Raw genomic sequence first — 6,872 nt, forward strand, 5'->3', positions numbered from 1 at the left:
TAGGAAAACTCTGCCAAGGGCAAATACGTGTCCCAACTACCCCCAAAGTCCAATACACATGCTCGAAGCATGTCCTCAAGTGTCTGAATCGTCCGCTCACTCTGGCCGTCGGTCTGGGGGTGGTATGCGATACTAAAATGCAGCTTAGTACCCAACTCCTCATTAAATTTCTTCCAGAAACGGGAAGTGAAACGCACATCGCGATCTGAAACAATCGAGATCGGCACTCCATGCCGAGATACAACCTCTCTCACATAAATCTCCGCCAACTTCTCTGCCGAAGAACTCTCACTGATGGCAAGAAAGTGAGCGCTCTTTGTCAACCTATCCACAATCACCCAAATTGCATCGACTCCTCTGGCAGTCCTTGGCAATTTGGTGATGAAATCCATAGTGATCTGTTCCCATTTCCACTCGGGAACCTCCAAAGGCTGCAACTTGCCATGCGGTCTCTGGTGTTCGGCCTTTACCCTTCGACATGTCAAACACCTCTCGACAAACCATGCGACATCCCTCTTCATACAAGGCCACCAATACTCCTTTCTTAAGTCCAAATACATCTTCGTAGCCCCGGGATGGATCGAGAATTTCAATCTATGAGCCTCCTCCATCAATGTAGTACGCGTACCGCCCACAAACGGTACCCAGATCCGGCCCTGATACGTCATAAGCCCTCGACTATCCGATACAAACTCAGAAACCAACCCAACGACCCGCTCTCTCTTCTGCATCTCTGGATGCACAGCCTCGGCCTGTGCCCCACGAATGGCGTCCAGAACTGGAGCTATCACGGTCAATCTCAAACATACATTTCGCAGTGGAGTACTCTCCGCCCTGCGACTCAACGCGTCGGCTACCACATTAGCCTTGCCCGGGTGGTACAAGATCTCGCAATCATAATCCTTGACCACATCTAACCACCTCCTTTGCTGCATATTAAGGTTAGGCTGATCCATCAAGTACTTCAAGCTCTTATGGTCCGTGTATATCGTACAACGAACCCCATACAAGTAGTGCCGCCAAATCTTGAGGGCGAACACCACTGCCCCCAACTCCAAAACATGTGTAGGGTACCTCGTCTCGTGAGGCTTCAACTGCCTCGATGCATATGCTATCACATGTCCCTTCTGCATCAGCACCGCTCCCAGTCCTAAAATCGATGCATCACAGAATACCACAAAACCTTCCATCCCTTCCGGAAGAGCTAATACCGGAGCTTCACACAACCTCTGGCGAAGCGTCTCAAAGGAGGCCTGCTGCTCGGGACCCCATAAAAATGTAACACCCTTCCGGGTCAATCTGGTGAGTGGAACCGCAATCTTAGAGAAATCCTTAATAAACCTCCGATAATACCCTGCCAACCCAAGGAAACTCCGGATCTCAGAAGGTGACCTTGGCACCTCCCACCTCATCACTGCGTCAACCTTGGCCGGATCGACCAATATCCCCTTCTGGTTAACGAGATGTCCCAGAAACTGGACCTCCCGCAACCAGAAATCGCACTTGGAAAACTTTGCATAAAGTTTCTCCGATCTCAAAACTCCAAGAACCTCCCTCAAATGCTCCTCGTGCTGCTCTCTAGATCTCGAATATACCAGAATATCATCAATGAACACAATCACCGACCGATCCAACATCGGCCGACATACCCTGTTCATGAGGTCCATGAACACAGCCGGGGCATTGGTGAGCCCAAAAGGCATCACCACAAACTCATAATGCCCATAACGCGTCCTGAATGCTGTCTTCTGGACGTCCTCGTCCCGCACTCTCACCTGATGATAGCCCGACCTCAAATCAATCTTGGAGAACCAAGATGCTCCCTGTAACTGATCGAATAAATCATCGATCCTCGGCAACGGGTAACGGTTCTTGACCGTCAGCTTATTCAATTCCCGGTAATCAATACACATGCGATGCGAGCCATCTTTCTTTTTCACAAACAGGATGGGTGCTCCCCACGACGAGCTACTCGGCCGAATAAACCCCTTCCCCAGCAGCTCCTGAAGCTGCGAGGATAACTCTTGCATCTCTGGAGGCGCAAGGCGATACGGCACCTTAGCGATAGGCGCGGCTCCCGGAACCAAATCGATACCAAACTCCACTTGCCTCACGGGAGGCACACCTGGTAACTCTTCGGGAAAAACATCTGGAAACTCACGCACCACCGGAACTTCATCCACCGAACTCGGTCTCTCGGAGATCACTCGCGTATCCATCACATATGCCACAAAACCCTTACAGCCCTGCTGTAAACACTGCCTCGCCCTAGCAGCCGAACAAAAGGCTGATCCAGAACGTGTACCCTCGCCGTAAACCGAAAGAACTCCCCCACTAGGATCTCGTATAGTCACCAGCTGACACTCGCAATCGATAACCGCGCCGAATCGGCTCAACCAGTCCATGCCCACTATAACACAGACATCACCCATCGCAATAGGAATCAGGTCGATCGGGAACTCAACCCCAAAAATCTCCAATACACATCCCCGGAGGACCTCCGTGGCACAAATCACTCTGTCGGCGGCTATGGAAACCCGCAGGGGGCGACTCAGTGCCCCACGACTAACACTGATATGCTGACTAAATGTCAAAGATACAAAAGATCGACTCGCACCCGAGTAAAATAACACTAAAGCAGGTACAGAATTCACAAGGAAGGTACCTATGCATAGCATAATATAAGCATAATATCTCAACACCATAAATAAATAATGAAAAGGAAGCGTACCAGCCACAACGTCGGGTGCAGCGCGGACCTCTTCCGCAGTCAGCTGAAAGGCTCTCCCCCGAGCTCTCGGTGCCTCGGCCTTCACGGGCCGACTCTCTGTAGCAGTAGCTCTGATGGCGGCGGGAGCAGACCCCTGAGATGCTCCGCGCATCAGCAAACACTCTGCCTTCCGGTGTCCGGTCTGGTTGCAGTGGAAGCACACTACAAATCCCTTGGGGCAGTCCTTGGCCATATGCCCCTCCTTGCCACATTTGTAGCAAGATCCTGCTCGATAGACTCCATCGTGACCCTTGTCGCACTTTCCACAAGTGCGGCCCTTCTGGCTCCCGGGTCTGGGATCAGCGGGCTTGGCCCGCTTGGCTGCCGGCTGGGACTGTGCCGGCCACCGATCCCTCCCTAGAGACTCCGCCTCCTCCCTGGCCTGAGTCTCAAGCTCAATCTCCCTCTTCCGAGCATTTTCCTGAAGCTCGGTAAATGTCCGATACGAGGAGTTCGCAGCGAACTCCCGAATATCCCGTCTCAGAATGCTCAGGTAACGGCTCATACGTGCCTGCTCGGTGGACACGTGCTCAGGGCAGAACATCGCCCTCTCATGAAACATTGTCGTAATCGTTGTAACTGACTCGGTACCCTGCTTGAGGTTCAGAAACCTCCACCAGTCCTTCGCTCCCAAGCGAAGCTGGTTCAGCGCGAACCGAACCTTCAAATGCTCAGGGGACGAGCAAGTGAAGAAGCATCCCTCCATATCAGATATCCACCTCATAGCTGCCACCGGATCCTACGTACCATCAAACTCTGGTGGCTTGGTGTTGCTGAACTCCCTAAACAGTGTCGCATCACCTCCCTGGGGTCTTGCCGCAGCAATCGCTGCGGTAGCCGCTGCAACCGCAACCTCAGAAAGAGCGGCATAGCGCTCGTCAAATGTCTCAATCAACGCGGTCTTAATAGACCCGAACATCTCTGGTATCTCAGCTCCGATGACCGCAGCCACCTCCTCATGAATGATCTGTCGAATCTCCTCATCACTAGCTCCGGCATCCTCTGGCATATGACGTGTCCTCACCATGATCAACCTCTGAAATACAACATGCGATAATTAGACTTCACTCGAACACTCTTACATTCGACAATCCACCCCTCCTTGATCCTTGGCATCCCAAGATTCTTATTTGGACTGTGTACCGCACCGGTGCTTTCAGTAGTACGGGCCCAATACTACTGTCCGCACCGTCTCAGTACACACCCCAAATCTTCCTCTTCGGATCCCAATCCCCAAGTACTCTATTATACTTAAATCACTTTGAAATAGATCTCACACAAAGCCCTAGCTGCTACCTAATTACTCTCAGCATCTTATAGCAGCTCACCCCTCCCTAGGCTAAGGCATCACAAAACAGGCCACTCTAGTCCTATTAGCAATACCTAACCTACTCTAGCATGCAAACACATCACATTAATAATAATTATCACATAATATAAAGGTATTTTGGGAATTCACCGTTCGGGCGCTGGCTGATCGTACACACGTTTCTTCCTGGAAAATCTTTTACTCTTAGAAAATTTTGGTTTTATTTTGAAATATCTCTTCAATTCCTCAGTTTGAGTTCAAATACCCCCGAAGGTGTACCCGAATCCCTCAAACCAAGGCTCTGATACCAATTTGTAACACCGAAAATTTCAAACAAAATTTTCAATTTTTATAAAACATAATTCCATCGATTCTCATAAAAACAACCATTTTAATTATCCAACAAAACAGTACAAAATCCCAAGATCATAATATCAAGCTCCGAACGTGTGTGTATACAGATCAAGCCGGCGCCTTCCCGCGGTCATCACTAGTACCTGAAACAAATAACATCAACACTGTAAGCACAAGGCTTAGTGAGTTCCCCAAAATACCACATATAACACATATTAGCCACTCTAGGCTATAACTCTGTGGGTCCGTGCACCCAAACTCTGTGAACCCTCAGGTTCTAGCTCTGATAAACATGCACCACATAAATCACATAGAAATCATGCAGTACAACACACAACATACATAGCATACAAATACTCTATCACATAACTCTGGTTACCTACTCAAGGTAAAGTATAGTGAGAAGACTCACCTCGCGTATCTCGGTATCTCACGAATCCTGGAAATCCCTCGTGCTCGATCCTCCGAGCTCTAATCCTCCTATAACATTATATGCTTCTAATTAACACTTTATATCTCTAAGGTTGACTATCAAAAAGGAGTCAACACTGGTCAACTCTGGTCAACGGTCAACGGTCAACTCTGACCGGACTCGGCGAGTACCAAGGCGACTCGGCGAGTCTGGGCGTATACACCAATTTCCCTGGAATCCTCCCTTGACACGTCGAGCATTCACTCAACTCGACGAGTTCCACCTGGCATGAGTTGTGGGGCCACCACGACTCAACTCGCCGAGTCTCAAAACAACTCGGCGAGTCCAGTTTGACTCAATCCACCGATCCATTCTGACTCCCCCTTGACTCACTGAGTCCACCCTCCCCAACTCGGCGAGGCCACTCACTGTGTGGTCGGGCAACATTCATGCTACTCGCCGAGTCTGTTCTTCGAACTCGGCGAGTCCGTGCCATGCACTGACTCAATCTTGCTCTAAAGGTCAGATCCAGTCCATTAATCCATAGATCCAGTCCCTCCAAGCTTATTTAGCACGTAAAGTTACAATCTTGATGCACATACAACCTCTATATGACCATATATGATGTTTTTGACTCATTTACTACAACACAAGGTCATGGACTCCATTGTCATACATAAAGCTTGATGAGTGAGACTCTCTGGACCTCTATGGGTCCAGATCCATAACCTCAACTCAAGGAGGGAACCAATGGGCACCAAATCATCCCATAAATGACCATCATAAGCCCTAAATTGCATAATGCTTCACCAAACAGAAAATAGTCCGAGATCATACCTCTAGAGTGATGATCTAAGCCCCAAATCCACGAAATAGCAACCTCCTTTGCTTCCTCTTGCCTAGAGTCTCCTTCTTCTTGCTAAATAACACACACAAGGTCAAGAAATGCTCCTTTCTCTTCACAAATCGCTCAAGAGCACAATGGTCTCTCACTGAGGGTTGGGTGAGCACAAATGACGGCCATAAGGCCCCTTAAATAGGCCTCAAACCCGGAAATTTAGGGTTTCATTACACAGCGCAGACTCGCCGAGTCCATATCCTGGACTCGCCGAGTCCAGGCGTGCTTCATTGCCCAAATCCGCGTCCCTACTCGGCGAGTCTGAGCTCCAACTAGCCGAGTCCCCCTCACAATTCAACAAAATTAAATTTACAAGATACCTGGTAAAATCCGGATGTTACACACGATCAAGCCTCTCTTGTCGATACCTCCAATCAGCGTCACGATCGAGTGTTCTAAACACTGTCGATCGTTGCATCCGCATCCAATCAGTCGTGATCGGTGCTTCCAATCGGCGGACCCAAACCCTTTATCACATACACACATGCATAGGTAAATAAAAACCGAATCTATTCCCGTTCCTCAATTTTGATTATGTTGTTGTTGTTTGATTTGTTCAACAATTCCTAGACTTATTGTAGCTGCAGTAATTAGGATTTTATGATTTTTTTTTTGTCAATTGAACATTCAATTTGGGATTTCAACTTATCTTCATTGTAGAGGTAAGAAAAACTCTTAAATTGGACACTACAAACAACATATAAAATTATAAAATTATAATGCTGGTGTTCAGTACACTATTTACATATATACCATTTCAACCTATTTAATCAGTTTAAAAAAATAGAATGAAAACTCGATTACCATGCTGCTTGTAGTTGACTGTATCTCTCGAATCACAAGTGTTGAATGCGATGCTTTTGAATAAGATCAATCATCGAGCTCCTAATCTCATGAGGCTGAAGATCATAGGTGAAATTAATAGTTCTTAGTTCATTGAAACCGATTGTACCGGAAATCCAACATAACTAAGCTATCAAATACAACATAACGAAGCGGATTGTAAAAAGAATTTGAACAATTGAAACTAAAAACCCTAAAAACGAAATTGAAGAGATGGAAAATAGGTGTATGTTGAAGTCGCTAGTACCTGATTTAATGATGTGAGTGTGTGACACCAAGGGGAAGA

At 47.8% G+C, this 6,872-nt stretch overlaps 1 long non-coding RNA gene across 1 annotated transcript; it reads right to left on the reverse strand.

The window, feature by feature from the left end:
• Positions 1–5,591: 5,591 nt before the first annotated feature.
• Positions 5,592–6,761, reverse strand: LOC145042054 (uncharacterized). Its single transcript, XR_013680532.1, has 3 exons — positions 6,548–6,761; positions 6,064–6,210; positions 5,592–5,764 (listed from the first exon to the last, which is right to left on the reverse strand). It is a non-coding gene; the product is annotated as an uncharacterized LOC145042054 (long non-coding RNA).
• Positions 6,762–6,872: the final 111 nt, after the last annotated feature.

Source organism: Lactuca saligna, chromosome 4 (genome assembly GCF_052625555.1).
Source record: "Lactuca saligna cultivar CGN05327 chromosome 4, ASM5262555v1, whole genome shotgun sequence".
Taxonomy (NCBI): domain Eukaryota; kingdom Viridiplantae; phylum Streptophyta; class Magnoliopsida; order Asterales; family Asteraceae; genus Lactuca; species Lactuca saligna.